Source organism: Sinohyriopsis cumingii, unplaced genomic scaffold (genome assembly GCF_028554795.1).
Source record: "Sinohyriopsis cumingii isolate HCF-2022 unplaced genomic scaffold, ASM2855479v2 utg001392l, whole genome shotgun sequence".
NCBI lineage: Eukaryota > Metazoa > Mollusca > Bivalvia > Unionida > Unionidae > Sinohyriopsis > Sinohyriopsis cumingii.
This window is the reverse complement of record NW_028315992.1, coordinates 239,683-257,446: the sequence shown is the minus strand read 5'-3', so window position 1 is coordinate 257,446 and position 17,764 is coordinate 239,683. Positions and strand designations below refer to the sequence as shown.

Sequence of the window (17,764 nt, the reverse complement as noted above, 5' to 3'; positions counted from 1 at the left end):
GATTCAACACCAAGCTCAAACACCCCTCATTACCAATCACAGAGAAACACGGCATCTACACAAACTACATTCAGCAATACCCAACAAACTAAATCACCAAAAAACAAAAATAAATCTCATGGAAACAGGCAACAAAAGGGGTCAGATGACCCCATCAAACTTTATAACAGGTTTGGAGACATCGAGAGCATGGATGCAGAAGAATCTGCTCCATGTGCTCAAGGGAACTCCGGACCTACAAACAAAAAATTCACCCCCGTACTTCCTCCAGAGAAATAACAAAACAAATTCCCTCTGCGAAAGGTCTAACCTAGCTCCACAATCTTTAATTTAAATTTATAATGAAAAACACTATCATACAATGCAATTGTCGAGGACTTAAAGCAAATTACAATGATCTTCTCCTGCTTTTAAACGAACATGATCCTGCGGTACTATGCCTTCAAGAAACGTTCTTGAAAGATACGGACAACATCACATTTAAAAACTACTCCCTGTTTAACACCTGCTCTCCAAATGTTGATAGGGCATCAGGAGGAGTTTCTGTTATTGTGAACAACAGAGCTCCTCATAGTTTCATTCCTTTAAACACCAATTTACAAGCCATTGCTGTAAGCGTCACTCTACATCGAGTGATTACATTTTGCTCTATTTATTTACCACCAAACACTAACCTAGTACCAAACGAACTCGATAATCTTGTTCAACAGCTTCCCGCACCCTTTGTTTTACTCGGGGATTTTAATGCCCATAACATTTTATGGGGATCGAATCATGTAAGTGACAGAGGTCACAAAGTTGAAGACTTTATTTCTAGACACGATCTGTGTCTATATAATACCAAAACACCTACATATTTACACCCAGGCACAGGTACATACACATGCATCGATTTGACAATTTGTTCTCCTTCTCTGCTTTTGGACTATGAATGGAAGGTCGCTGATGACCTTCACAGCAGCGATCACTTCCCAATCTCCCTTGTAAATCATAACTCTACAATTGATGAAGTAATTCCACAATGGAATTTAAAGAAGGCCGACTGGGCCAAATTCGAAACACTCTGTAAAACCAGGCTGAATGAGGATACAGTTTTCAATGTTAACGACCCCATTCAGCATTTTACATCTATTTTAACCGACATTGCAGAAGAATATATCCCCAAGTCCTCAGCAAACTGTAAAAGAACCCTAAAACCTTGGCTCACTAAGGAATGTAAGGAAGCCATACGGCAACGCCGAGAAACCTTGAAAAAATTTAACAATCATCCGACGCCCGAGAATTTAAGTAAATATCGTATTCTCCGAGCCAAAGCTCGCCGCACAATCAAAGAAAGTAAACGAGCATCATGGATGAAATATGTTTCCTCTTTAAACTCTCGTTCCTCAATTAAGAAAGTTTGGGACACGATCCGAAAAATAAACGGAAAGAGAAAACACAATTCTTTCCGACATCTAAAAGTGAACAATAACAATCTTAGCTCAAAACGTGACATAGCAAATGTTCTTGCTGATACATTCTCTAAAAATTCGTCATCATCTAATTATTCCGAAGCCTTCCAAAAATTGAAAACTCAAAAAGAAAAGTCACGTTTAAAATTCACATCCAACAACTCGGAAAGCTACAACCAGCTGTTTTCACTATCAGAACTTATGGAGGCTTTAGACAAGGCCCATGATACTTCCGCTGGGCCTGACAAAATACATTACCAGTTTTTAAAACATCTTCCAGAATCATCTTTAACATCTCTTTTAAAACTCTTCAATGATTTATGGATTACTGGTAACCTACCTAAAATATGGAAAGAAGCAACAGTAATACCAGTTCCCAAACCCGGTAAAGATAGTGAAGATCCTACCAACTATCGACCTATTGCACTCACAAGCTGCATGTGCAAAACAATGGAACGAATGATCAATTCTCGGCTTGTATGGTACCTGGAAACTAACAATTTAATATCTCCTTTCCAAAGTGGCTTTCGTTATGGACGGAGCACCAACGATCATCTGGTTAGACTAGAAACATTCATTCGCGATGCATTTATCAAGAAAGAACATTTAGTAGCGGTTTTCTTTGATTTAGAAAAGGCCTATGACACAACATGGAAGTACGGGATACTAAAAGATTTGCACGATCTAGGTCTAAAAGGCCGTCTGCCCTCTTTCATATCCAACTTCCTCTCCGACAGAGAATTCAAGGTACGAGTGGGCTCTACTCTCTCAGATTTGCACGAGCAAGAGATGGGTGTGCCCCAGGGCAGTATTTTATCTGTGACACTTTTCAATATCACAATTAATAACATCACCAAGTGTTTGACTCCTGGTGTGGATTGCTCACTATATGTTGATGATTTTCCCATATGTTATCGGTCAAAGCACATGCATACAATTGAAAGACAACTACAGCAAAATATCAACAAGATTCAAAATTGGGCTAGTACGAACGGTTTCAAATTCTCGAAATCAAAAACGGTATGTATGCATTTCTGTCAATTACGACGACACCACGATGAACCTAAACTCACGCTGGACGGAACTCCTATTCCAGTTGTTGAGGAAACAAAATTTTTGGGTATTATCTTTGACAGAAAACTGACCTTTATTCCACACCTAAAAAACTTGAAAGCCAAATGCTTAAAAGCACTTGACCTACTTAAAGTAGTAGCGCACACTGACTGGGGTGTTGATAGAAAAGTCATCCTGAATTTATATAGAACGTTTATTCGCTCCAAACTAGACTATGGTTGCGTTGTGTATGGTTCAACCAGAATATCGTATCTTAAAATGCTTGATCCAATTCATCATCAGGGAATAAGACTGGCTCTGGGAGCATTTAAAACATCCCCGTGTGAAAGCCTTCTAGCTGAGGCGAATGAACCACCGTTATCGCATCGTAGAGAAATGCTTTCCGCACAGTATGCTCTCAAATTAAAATCAAACCCTCTGAATCCTGCTTTTTCGGCTGTTTTTCAACCCAAATACAAAACTTTATACGAAAATAAACCAAACGCCATACCTTCCTTTGGCATTAGAATGTCATCCAGCCTTGACACTACAAATATAGATCTTTCAAAAATTCAGAAAACATCCATCTCCGAAACACCACCCTGGCTAATTAAACAACCAAAAGTACGTTTTACGCTACACGATGGAAAAAAATCCGAAACAAACCCTTCTATCTTCCACAACTCTTACCATGAACTCCTCACCGAATTTAAAAACTACACCAGAATTTACACTGATGGATCAAAGGATGAGGAAAAGGCTGCTGCAGCCTTTGTTTGTGGAAATCACACAACGCAAGTTCGCTTACCAAATGGAGCATCAATTTTTACAGCCGAAATCAGAGCAATAGACCTTGCTCTGCAACATATAGAAAAGAACCGTATTTCAAACTGTATCATCTTCTCCGACTCGCTATCAGTACTCCAGTCACTACACAATAGAAAACTGGAGAACCCATTATTGAAAAACATACTTGTAAAAAATACCGAGTTGAGTGTCTCCCACAATATAATATACTGTTGGTTACCTAGCCACATTGGTATTAAAGGTAACGAAAAAGCAGATCGCGCTGCTAAAATGGCCCTTTCTCAAGAACCATCTGATTTTAAAATACCATATGCTGATTTTAAACCTTGTATCGGAAAGTTCTTACGTCAGAAGTGGCAGGCATCATGGAATGATGCTGTAAATAACAAACTTCACGCAATCAAACCAACTCTAGGAGAATGGACTCCTTCCTACAGAACCATTCGTAGGGAGGAGGTAGTCATTGCAAGAATCCGAATTGGTCATACTTATATCACCCACACCCACATACTAAAAGGTGAAGACCCACCAGAGTGCGTTTCTTGCAATGAACCATTCACTGTCAAGCACTTTATGATAGAGTGCTTTGACCTACAACCTACGCGCGATCGTTATTACATCGTGCCTGACATGAAAGAACTTTTTGATAATATAAAAATCACTCGTATTATAGAGTTCTTGAAAGCTGTAAATATTTACTCTAAACTCTGACTTTTATGCTATCACCTTGTGCAGTTTTATGCAATATATGTACCGTCCCATTTTAATACCTATTCATCTTTTTTACATCTCCCGTTGATCGGGAAGCTTTATTTTGCACCGTTGCCATCTTACTGTTTTTAATTTCAACCATTTGTTCTTTTATATCGCTGGTCGATATAGGACCTTTTATAAGTTTTAAAAGATTATACAAATAACACTTTGTTTGGCGCTAAATAGCCTAAAAGTGCTGATGCGCCGTTAAATAAACAATCAATCAATCAATCAATCAAAAATCATATATATTTGCCACTTCTCCGAATATTAATATTTGTTTATGAAACTTTGAACTTTTATTCCCATTCTACCATATTTTCTTCTTCAGATGAGTCAAGGCTGATCTTTACACAGATATTACGAACACGATTTGGTCTAAAGACTCAAAGTCCATACTTTGTTTTATCGTCGTGCATTATATCGGATTCATCCGGTTTTGGACTTGCTATAAGTCTCGAGCAAGGAGCCACCATTCATGATTTCTTGGGAACAATTATCGAGAACACGAATGGAGATGGAATTTTTCTGAGAAACAACGGAATCATCTCCATTGTGAACGTTACATTTCGGAATGCATCGTCACGAGGAATATATTTGAACTCAGACTGGGGTCAGTTCAAACTAAGCAGAAGCACTATAAGTAACTGCGCCAAAGCCATCGAAGTGACATTCGGTTCCGCAACTGATGCCGGAAATTTCTACATGGAGAACTGCACCAGAGTTACTACAATATTAATACCATTAACTTATTTAAAAATAACTTCATGAATGACAAGGGCCTAACTTCAGATGTAAATGATCCATCATATCGGTGGGGCGTGTATGACAATGAATTTACAAAACAGATTGACATAGGGAATAACTACTTTGAGAATAATGGAGATATCATGTTAAAAACATGGAATCTAATGAATTTGACATTTCATGATAATATTGTGAAGAAGGATAACAAGACAAGTTCTACTAACCAATGCATGTTAAATGCTTTTGCAAGTGGAAATTCTGATCTCGCTTACAGACGATTTGATATTTCAACAAATGTATTTGAGAAAAACGATGCAGCGTGTGCTATATACTTGGATGCGAGCGATTACGTGGTGAATGGAACATTTTTCTATAATAAGCTTTTGTCCAACAAAGACAGGGATTCTGTTGTTAAAATCAATACCCGGCATTACAAATTTTCGCAAAATATTTTCGATAATCCGGGTTCACCGTTTGATTTATACGTGACCAAGCAAGGCAACAGTACAATTACAGCTGCAAATAATTGGTGGGGTAGTGCCAACCCAACTTTTGTTTCCAATAGAATATTTGACTACGGAAGAGATATTACTCTTTTAAGTGTTAATATCACACCTATTTTGACCGATCAAACGTTCGACTGTTCTAGTGTTAACAACTGCAGTGGACATGGAGAGTGCGTGCGTCCAAATGGCTGTAGATGTAATTCAGGATTGGCGGGCCAATCTTGCTTAGACTATGACTGCGCAGGTGTGAACTTCTGTTATGGAAATGGAGAATGTGTCGGACCTGACCGATGCAGTTGTTTGGACGGTTGGACTGGTGATGAATACATTTATGCTACATGTAACAATGTCAATAACTGTAGCGATCATGGAGTCTGTATTCGACCAAATGTGTGTACATGCGCAGGTGACTTTACAGGCAATGACTGCAGCAGATGCGTTGCTTTACACTGGGGACCAGATTGTAGAAATGGAGTCTGCGACACAAACACAGGTATCATTTTCGTAAACAAAACTCCTCATTGTAAAAGAATTTAATGAAAGAAAAACAATTTCCCAAATACATTCAAGACACATTTTTATTTTAACGAAACTATAACAGTATAACTTTCAGTTCCCGGCGTCAGTTCATAATCCTCCTAAACTTTATAAAATTGAGAGAATATATAAAGCAAGGATGAAACAAGGTCTACACATAATTGACGTTATTTATTCCTGAAATAGGTTTGGACAAATCATAAAAGTCTATAACTTACTTGACAAGATTAGAAAAGTTTCATAGCTGATGGTAGAGTTCAAGAAAAGTTACAATTTCGGAAAAAGTGAGATGTATTTGAACCTAAACTGTGCAATCAAGCCGAATGTCTCCGAATAATAGTAGATATTATACATCATTCAACACAGTAATGTAAGTTATTAGATTATATACATTAATACAATGCGATCAGTATAGACCCTAGTTGACTTTCTAGTTATATATATATATATATATATATATATATATATATATATATATATATATATATATATACACACATATATATATAAAATATATATACATATATATATATATATATATATATATATATATATATATATATATATATATATATATATATATATATATATACATAAACAGTCGCTTTTGTACTTACAGGACTCTGCGTTTCTAATGGAAACATCTGGACTGGTCACTTACGTGACAGATGCAATGCAATGAAACATTTTATGGACCGAACTGTTTGCCATTGATCATGGCATTAAATATCATACCAAGTCAAGGTACTGACAAGGGAGGTAACCTAGTACATGTCTGGGGACATAATTTTCCTGAGACTCAAAATAATACCTGCTTTTGTAAATTTGGAACAAACGTTTCCAATGGCACTTGGGTAGCTTGGAATCATGTGATTTGTAACGCTCCTGCGCTTCCTTCTGGCGACATCATACTTGAAGTTTCACCAAATGGAACGATATATACTAGCAACAAAGTTAGCACTTGTCAAGGCTGTTCTATTTACAAAATATACTCTTGTGTTGCTAAAATAGCCTATCTCTGCATGTGAAACATCCTTTGTCATCAATCCGTTTTCCTTGTTCTGATACCCTTCGTGGATTTGAAAACATGATTTTGTCTGTATAGAACTAAAAATGAAGTCAAAACGTTTAAAACATGTTTCTCATTTTTTACAATTCGGTGACAGTTTCTGTTTTTTCTTCTTTAAAATAATAGTCGTGAAAGTATATCTTAGCTCCGCCTACAAAGACAAAACAATAAGAACTACAATATATATTTGAGTTGCTATTGGAACTTCACCCTCCGACCCGAAACAATGGTGTCGTGTTTGGAAGACTATTTAGCGATTTATGAAACTGTATTATGATTATAGTTGGATTAATTATTTTATTAAGGAGTTCGAGAGAACACAATGACTTGTAATGACAAAATGTTTCATTAGAATTACTTCTTAGTGCCAAATATAGGGTTTTCATTTCCTGAGTTCTGATATTGTTATTATTGAGTTTGTATGGTTCAAACGTTAATATGAAATTTACATTCCATGCATATTGCACGTAATTTCAGCTCGTTTACACATACTATGCAACATGTCCGCCAGGAGCTTGCGAGCGCGGTTTGAATCCTCCCCACGGCCAATGTCTATTCGGTGGTTGTTCCTGCAACCTTCCATGGACTGGAGATGGGTGTACTGTAGAATTGCTCGCTCCCATCATACAAGCCCCTCCTGTACAATCAACAGTCTCTGAATCAAGTTCGTATTTATACCAGTTGAATTTAACTCAGGTTGGTATACATTTACTCGTGCGCTACATTCAAAACTGTAGCTTTAATTTTGTTATTGATTTATTTCTCCTTGCATCATTTAAATAACCGATTTTATTTTGTTGTGACATTATGATTATATATGAGAAATGCTGTGGAAGAAATTAAAGCATTATTTGTTTACAAACTCATCGTCGTTCTCCTTAAAATTATATTCCAAATATACGTATTTTTTATCATTTGATTTGTCACATATGTTATTAATTATTTACAATGAAATCAACTGCGATTCCGAAATATTAAATCCGATAGAAGTGTCATGCAGTGTCATTTTGCAGTCATTAGCAATAATACGTATGATACACCTTAAATGTACAAATAACTGATTAAATGTGAAAATCCTGATCACATATATACCACTAAGCCTGTTTTAAGTCAACCAACCTAATATTCAACTAGCAGATACTTATTCAGACATTCTCGTAAATGCACTGAAAAACAAAATATTGTAAATGTCACACTACGTACTAACTCTATCCAACGTATAACTAAGTATCCATACAAACCATTTTCTTCACAAAAACTGATGACGATTTCATCCACCTTTTTCCAGGGAAGTGCACCATTAACATGGACTTTGACTAACTATCCAAGTAGCATGACAATAAATGAACGAAATGGCTTGGTGGAGTGGAGGCGCACACTGGCTGGTTCAACACCCTATCAAATTACAGCAAAAGCAATCAATATTATTGGTTCTCATAGTACCACGTGGTCAATAATGGTTCCACTCTCATATTCCGCACAGGCGACTAGTATTGAACCGAGCGGCATTTTACCATTACCCAAACCTGTGTCAATATCAGGTGTTGTAAACTTTGCAGATGGGAGCCTGCCACGAGTTATTCCAGTTGATGTCAGGTACGTTAACTCCAGCTCAAGATTTCAAACTAAAGACCGTGACAGTGTTCTGTATTCCCAAATTAAGAAATAAATTGAGACAAAATTTACAACCAAATATGTAGTTAATGTGTCTTTTTACGAACAATTAAAAAATTAATATATTGTGTCTTGCAAGTATATATAAATACAGCCAAACCAGCAAGATAGAAAGAAGTTTCCGACAACACATCACAGGCTTGCAGTTAAATATACGTTACAATGGGCAAGTGATAGTGCGTACACAGCCAATAGTAATTTTAACAATGTATATGCAACCAAACGAAGATTATAAATCAGAGTCCAATGACATGCGTGGTTAATATTGTGGAGAAAACATCCGTCACACACAAAATAAGTACCTAAATATTATGCCAACATTTGTAAGTCAAGAATCCTCGTTGCATGACACAATTTAATATAAGTCAGGCTCTTCTTGTAAGGGTTCTTTGCGTACGAAGAGAGAGAGAGAGAGAGAGAGAGAGAGAGAGAGAGAGAGAGAGAGAGAGAGCAATGTGCTTGGAGAGAGACAGATAGACAGATATACAGACTGACGGACTGGGGGTGGGGGTGATGAGACTTAATATAAAGGCATTTATTATTTGTCCTTCCCTATGTTTCTGTATTAATCGAGCAGTCTATACCCTTACCAGCCCACACTGTGATGTATAATGTTAGATAAGCGTAGGGCGACCGTCGGATATTTTAAGTTTTATAAACCCATATTAATATTGTTTAGAAACCAAGAAGAAATAAACAAAAACAAACAAACCATTACAATGATATAAGATAACCAATAAGTGTACGGTGCATGTTTAACAGGTCATTGTAACATTGCATCTTTTGTATTGTGAACTTTGTGTTAAAATACCATGAAAAGTGTACGCTTAACAGTTAAGAAGTCACTTTATCTTGCTTTTTTCAGTTGATTTTTTTATCGAATTTATGCTTCGATTGATTTCTGAAATTGAAGGTCTCTCAGAGAGACTTGATACCCTTTAGCCTTAAGATGTCGTTCTATGCTGTTTCTTTTGGAATCTAAAGAGCATGGCTCATACTCAGAACCATTGACTTTGCGAATCGTTATAAACATTTCGGCTAAATACGTGTTTAAATGATCCGGAATTATATTTTCAATGCACCGTGTCTCAAGTTTGTTATCATACATTCATCGCTGCACATTTCTGATCTCACGCTCAGTCGCCTACCTTTTGAAAGTTTATTTTGTGATTCTATGAATTCATCCACATTTTCAATTTTGAAATCTCTGCTCTCAAATGGCTCAAACAACTGGTTTACTTCATCCGCGGACAAATTAAATAAATCAAAAGTGCTGGCGTCTGCATCCATTGTTTGTTTACAGTAGAAAGTAGTTTCTTTATTCACGTGAATGCTATATGTGCAAAATTGCATCTTTTGTATTGTGAACTTTGTGTTAAAATACCATGAAAAGTGTACGCTTAACAGTTAAGAAGTCACTTGATCTTGCATATTACTTGATGCAAGTATAGGTTTCTTTTTTCTCACACCACCTACTTTCCCGTATTCTCTACGTTATGTAAGAGAGATGGAGGGAGAGAGAGAGAAAAATCAATTGAAAATCAGAGAGTATTTCCATGAAGTTGTGTACATATTTAATTCAGATAGAAGTCTGGAGTTATTAATAATGATATCGTTATTTTATAGAATGTCGAAACGATAGCCTGTTTCTGAAATATAACCTAATATTAAAAAACTATTATGAAATACCATTCGGGCGGATCACAATTTGATATGAAAAAGGTATTGGTATACCACACTGCTTTGTAGTAACATTTTAAACTTTAAACGTCATCCTACTTAATCGGTCTTATTTGTACTCGTGTGTAGCACAGACAATCGCATGACGACTAAGAGAGAGAGAGAGAGAGAGAGAGAGAGAGAGAGAGAGAGGAGGGAGAGAGAGAGAGCTGTTCCCAAGACAATTACTTCTGCATAGTTGTATAGTTATTTTACTAACTGGGCCAAGGTTCTTTTTTGTTGTTTCATAGGTAAGTCATTTTACCCGAAATTTTATTTATATGATAATTCCAAAAAGGTTTCTTGGGAAACAAAACTGAAGAATATACAAAGGTTAAATATAAATTCCCATCATCTTCATCAAACAATTGGGCAAGGGCATTATTTATTTTTAAAGCAAGAATTGTGCAAAATCGTTTTCTGACCAATCTTTATATTTTAGTTTCATTATTCTTAACATCGTATTCTTCAGTTTTCACTGAATCATATGTTTGCACTGGATACAGATATTCAACTTCCACAATACTGATTTAACTAGTGAATACTTGACATGTTAGGAACTCCGTATCCAGATAATGTATATATGGCCTAGTTCTGAGTATTATACATCCTAAATCATGTATTCTGGACCTTAAATTAATGTACGTAGTCAATGTCATGAGATATTAAATGTGTTTAATATCGAATACATACTTAATTAACTACCGTCTTTCCTTATCGAAGAATACGTTCCGAATAATGATTTGAAGCCTCTCCTACAATTAGAACGAGTCTCGCAGTAGATAGAGCAAAACAGATATTATAGTGGATCGTCAAATGTCCAGAATACTGCCCTGTATTTGTCCTAAAGCCGGTCTAGGTGCATAATTGTCTTTACTCCAGTTGGTGTACAATACGAAACGGCCACTGAACCTCAGCTGCAAATGTATATTGCTGATTTCTAACCAGTGGCACTTACTGTATTTTTTTTGTCTGTGAAAAAATATTCTTAATATTTTTGCATCACGTTCCTGTCTACATGGTGTCTTTCCCAGTCATATGTTAGAGCGGGTAATTTTGAGTACATGCCATTTTGATATTTATATCAATGGATGCTCCACCAACTTTAGTTTATTATTGTCATTATGGTATTTACCTACTTTTTAATTTTATAAACTAGAACTGCATTCAATTCAAAGTGGCATATTACGGATAATATGACAGAAAGAGTATTGCTTTTAAACAGTAAATTATTGTGATCAGGTTTATATACGTATCGCTCGTTCAGTAACTGATTCACAATATCGTTTAATATCAAATCAAATATATATAATTCCCGAATGGAAACAAGAACATTACCATTCATGTTAAACAACAGAAATATAACGTTTCGCCAAAGTTAACTAAGAATGATTGTCTCTTAAGTACAATTACTTGGGAGAGCAGTTAACGCAAACGCAACTGGTATTGTCAGTTTTTATTCGAGATTATTGGGTGAAAATGGCACACCTAAATCGATATAAATTCAGAGCATCACAGTCCAAATGTTTAATGTGGCTTATATGATTCTGTACTTGGGATTGGCTGCTGAAAATATAAGATACTTTGTAGAGTTAGAAGTCTCTCCACGGGAAGGACATCAGTAATATCAGAGTTGACCAATCCACTGCAACCTACTAGTTGGACAGCCACCTACTACCCAAGACCGGATGATGCTGGAACGTTTGAAGTGGTAATTATTCCAGATCTGGTATCTTCTACGTATATCTAGAATATTCAGCAATAATCCTGACAAAGAAAGATTTCCTTATCCGATACATATTTTACAAAATTAGTTAAGTATATTTCCAAGCCTAAATGTACCTAAGACTGTATACATTTTTGCACAATTGCATTTTTCCTTTATGTTTTTCTTATATAATTTACAATAATACATTTATATCTTTCTCATAAAAATATACTTCGTTATCAAACGAGAAGAATTGACTACAGTTTAGCTTCTCTTAGTCAGAAAATTTAATGAATTGGTGGCATTATCCTAATTTTACAATATACTCATTTGCAATATATCTTTGCGGGAGACATCTTCACAAATATCAACATAATGATAGCGTCACGATTTTAAACAAAGGTACAAAGATATCAACCGTTACTGCGATATCACATGTTCTTTGCAATGGCACGAATTACCTGCCGAAAATAATTGTTGTATATCTAATGTCTAACTTCAGGCTGCTTATCATCCTGCTGAACCTACTTTCAATTCGACCGTCACTTGGTCAGTTTTGGACATGCGCTGTGAGCCAAGTTCAGTATCCGTTGAAAAAGTTATTGAAGATGGAACCATTATTTTCCAAGGACTATCAAAACTTATCAACGTGGGTGGATATCAAATACCTGCAATCACCACAAAGGTATTTATTTACGTCTGTTTACAAAATATTGATTATTTCCCGTTAAAATTAAAACTACAGTGCTTGAATTGTATGCGTTTGCCTTGGAATATAAAATTGGCAAGAGATAATATTGTATTCGATACTTGAAAAGTAATCTAGCGGACTATTTGGCAAGTCGTTCACAGTACAACCATAGAAACCCAGCAACTTATGACATCAAGGAGTTTGCAAAATTTATAAAGCTGAGCATTGAGTCATCGGTTATCGTTACAGACTCGGGACTGCCACAGAACCAGCTTGCGTGAGCTAACTTTTTTGCAAGGTTGTGCCGTTAAGCACCAGCGCAAACTAAATCATATTGTACACCGATGTCTAAAACCACGTTTAAACATCAAGAACACTGGCTTAAGATTTGAAAATATAATACAGCGTATATCTGTATGCTAATGATTTGCAACAACTTTCATTTGTCGTTAGAAAGTTTCATATTTCTGTATAAAATTTAGCTAACGTTATTGAATATGAAAGTCTTTGTTTGTGAGATAGTATATGCCGTTTAGATCTACATAGTTCAACGATACGAGTTCTTTGCAGTATATATTGTAACAGTAATGCAATGGTTCTGCAAAAATGGACCAAACTAGACTCATTGTGTAAATCGGTCAGCACATTTTAAAATCTATAATTGATGCAACTTTAATATATACAAGTTCAATTACAGGTAATTTCGTATTGACAGTAATGCATAATATTCAGTTATATCAGCAATATTTAAACGGATTGTTGTTTAATCAGCCATTCTACAAGATAAAATAAACTACAGTTGTTTGCATGAACTACTAGTAAAGAAAGGAAACAAACGCAATCCATATTTTCCCACTTAGGCAATAACGTGTGCCCCGTATCTTACAGCTGCAGTTGGTGATGATGCTTACATCCAAGTGCACACGTGACAGAGCCAATGTTTCCTAGAAAACTAGGTCTTCTACTCGTATAATCCATCGGTTATTGTCGAAATGAAACAAATAAACTATTCGAGGATCATGTCAACTACCAATTAAATATCAATGAAATCTTACGAAATCTACCATATATGATATGAAAAAGTCTATATTAGTCGGAATCCGTGCATTTAGTTCAACACCCACACAACTACACCGATCATACTAAAACCTTGTTCTAAGGTCACAGTTATTTTATATTCGTAATTATTTAAATCGATTTTTCTAACTACTAATGTAATATGTAGGCATTGATGAGACATGAGCAAACATGAGATTACATTATTTGTTGTGATTTAGCGCTCACAGCATCGTATATCGAAATTATTCTTTGTGACCATTTCACTCTTTTGTCAGTAACTTGGTAGTAACATCTATCAAATTTATTCATGGAAAACTTCACTTGCTGAACCACTACTTGTTTGCTTTATATATATATATATATATATATATATATATATATATATATATATATATATATATATATATATATATATATATATATATATATATATATATATATATATATATATTGTAGAAATTAACAGGTAGTGTGGCAAACGGTAGTAGTATTAGTATAGATGCTGTTATCCCCTCTGCGTTTTGAACGATTTTTAAATTGTCATTTCACAGATCCTTATTAACGCAGATAATTGTGTGCAAAATGTTTGTGTGATTATATTTCTAAATTGTCCTTATATTTGTCTGCATAATGCTTAAACCAGCCAATTCCTCATGCATATTCGAGCTTCCGCAGTATGGAGTAACGTCAGTAAATATCTGACTTTATTTACTTAGCTGTCTTACGGTTCTAGAGTATCAGGTATGTGCAAAATGTATAGTTCGTCCTCTGCGCAAAACTATTCGATCGCAGAGTAAACATCATATTTACAAATGTTTGTAGACAACTAGCTTCAACATCTACCCTTATTAGTCTATAGACCGGCAGATGTTTTATCGGATAATAAATGTAACTCTGTGACTATTAATATCCTTTGGGTCAGGTTAAATGATCACACAATTCACTCTAGTTTTATAAGACTACTGGCTCTTCTATGATAACAAATGCACTGTTATTTTCAATGTGATCAGCCACAGTTTGGATATATATTTAAAATCACCAACTTCTATTTCATGATAATGATATCTAGATCTAAGAAATATCAAGTCGTGTTCAATTACTTCAAATACATTCTCATCATTCAATGTGGTCCAATGGATACAAATGTGAGACACATAATATTATATCGGAATGAAAAATGTTAGCTGTAATAAATTATTTCAATCATATCTCAAGATCACATTTTGTATTAAGGACAAATTGATCATTCTCTTTAACAAGGATAACGATTTGTAGAAAATCAAAATCAGACATAATCCAATTTTGTACACATGTTGGCGCTACTTTAGTATCCGTTCAACTGAAATTGTTCAGTTAGTTTTCACTGATTTTCTTAAAAACAAGGACATCATCTTAAGTAAAGAGAAAACTCAAGAAATGTTAAGTTCATTTGTTCCATAGTGAATCAATAACATGATAATATAATATGTAGAATACGTTAAAGGTTAATCAGTTTGAGAGCTATGAGGTAAGTACAAACTTATTCAATATAGCCATTGTCTGTGCCAACGTTTCATTGATGACGTAAGAAATGAGTCTATTTTATAGAGGTACGTACTGCTCATTTCATTTACGTGTTAAGTACATTCACTCTTGTATGTACAGTGTGCTTACACGTAATACCTTCGTACATCTGATATGTTGAGGCTACGAGGCAATAATAGAATGTCTCAAAGTACATTTGGAAATGGACAATGTATATTTTCGTAATATTTAAGAAAAATAAGTACATATAACAGCTGATAAATGTTATTTAATGGTTTTCATTAGCGAGAACAATATATTATCCATTTATACAACATTATTTACATATATGGCATTTATGACCAAACGAGAGTGTTTAATGATGATGTAACCCTACAATTGAATTATTCTTTTCCTAAGAAACTGCAACCCTAGGCCAAATATTTGACTTTCCCAAGTAAAGTACTAATTATTATTACTATTATTTTTTTTGTATTGCAAAGATAATTACCATGCGGACATGTTAGTTTAGAAAAGTACTACAAGATGGCTAATCATAGATCTGCCTTTTCACTAAAACTGATGAACACGAGGACGTATAAATAATCTCAAAAATTATTGTATATGGAAGGAAGAATTTCATATGATCTGATACCATTATATATTGAAGGACGAATTTCATAAGACTTGTATAGATAGTAACTCAGATTTTATATTTATAAGATACTATTTGTTTAGTTCTATTTAGAAAAAATTTTCGAATGAAAGAGATCGTTTTGGACATAAAGGTATATCTCAGTAATAAAAAACCACTGACTTCTGTTGCTGCTATAATATTGCATTATATTCTTCAGTAGTGTCGAATTTTAAACCTAGAGTGATCCAATCTCTCCGCGTCTTTCTGTCAATAAAGGTATTTTCAAATGTAATGTTTACCATTATGAATCCTTTATACATGTAATACTTGACATTTTTCAGGTTGATGGATTAAGTGGTGCATTTGTAAGAGTATTAGGTTCCAATTCAAATAGGTCTTCTGATCCATTCCTGGCAACTCTTAATAATGCACAAGAAATAGCATTTGATTTAGTGGTGACTGAAGCCAAACCTTTGTGTGGGACGATATATGTAATATTCGCTTCTGATGAGGGCACAACAGCCAGACTACAAGTATACATTCGTTTAACAATTAGAAGACCATTACTTATTTTCAACCCAACTTCAATATCAGAAAATATTATTCGGGGGACACAGGCTATAGTTAAGGTAAAGTTGAGTAACCAGGGAGAAGTCGCAGCCACAAATATTGTTCCAGACCTTTCAAATGATCGGCGCCTTTCTCTTGTGTAATTTTCTAACGTTAAAGACAATTCATCCACAACTTCAGAAAATATAAATATAGCTCCTGGAGAAGTTGCAACAATGTTGATTGCCGTAACGATACCACCAGACGCAGGGTTGGGAGAAATGAGCGGAACAATAGCTGTAAATTCAGATCTAGCTTCTGCCACGTTTGGCTACAGGTTCTTTATTACATCTATTCGGCGCCTCAACTTGACCTTCACTGTCTAAGTATGTTTATACTCTTGAGCAAAAGACCACATTGTATAATAATCTAGAAAGCAAATAAGAAATTTGACTAATTAGTTATTGCCGAAACAAATCAAGAGATTATCTTAGCATACATTTCATACGTATTGTTACATGCGGAAGAAACCGATAAAAAGATCTAACGAAGAGAAAGCTCCACAGTAAGTAGAGAAGATTAATTTAGAAGGATAAAAAGTATGCAAATGTTTCATTTTTTAACTTCTGTTTCTATAGTTTCAGAATTCACACGAAGAAAAGAAATAGATTTTGCACACAAAATACATTGTGACAAATGGTTGCTCAACAACGGCTAACCTCCAACAGTCTTAAACGCTTGTAAATGTATCCATCAAGACCGCATAATTAAATTTTAATGTTGAAGTTTACCACCCATCATTCAGAGACAAATACGTTTATCTGAGGAAACATGAGATGCAGTTAAAAATATACCACTCGCCTCTTTCGAGGAATAAGTTAAAAAAGTATCCCTTTAAGCACCATGACGTCCAAATCTGTTTTTAAATATACATTTACAAATATGCTTGGTCTTGCAGTCCTTGAATAAGAATGATGTTAAGAATCATTCAGTGATTTGGTGGAGATATCTAAATATGTTAAATATACATTTTTATTACGGTACCAACTCCTATTATTCACATAAACCTCGGATACTTTTCTAACGTTATTATGTTCAATTTTGAAAAAAGGTCGTGATCTGCACGAATTGGAATAGCTTTCTTCACAGTTCCTCAACACCTAACAATTTTGTCATGCTTGTCTCCTAACCATGATGTCGCAGAGATTGCACTAGTTCAGATACTCAGATATCATTTACATCAATATTCAAAACACGTTTGTCTTACTCTCAATCACCATTCAGCTAGCTAGTACTTACAA

The 17,764-nt window shown here is 35.0% G+C and overlaps 1 pseudogene; it reads left to right on the top strand.

The window, feature by feature from the left end:
* LOC149772570 (uncharacterized) overlaps positions 1 to 17,764 on the top strand; it is a 75,105-nt pseudogene that overhangs the window by 44,099 nt on the left and 13,242 nt on the right.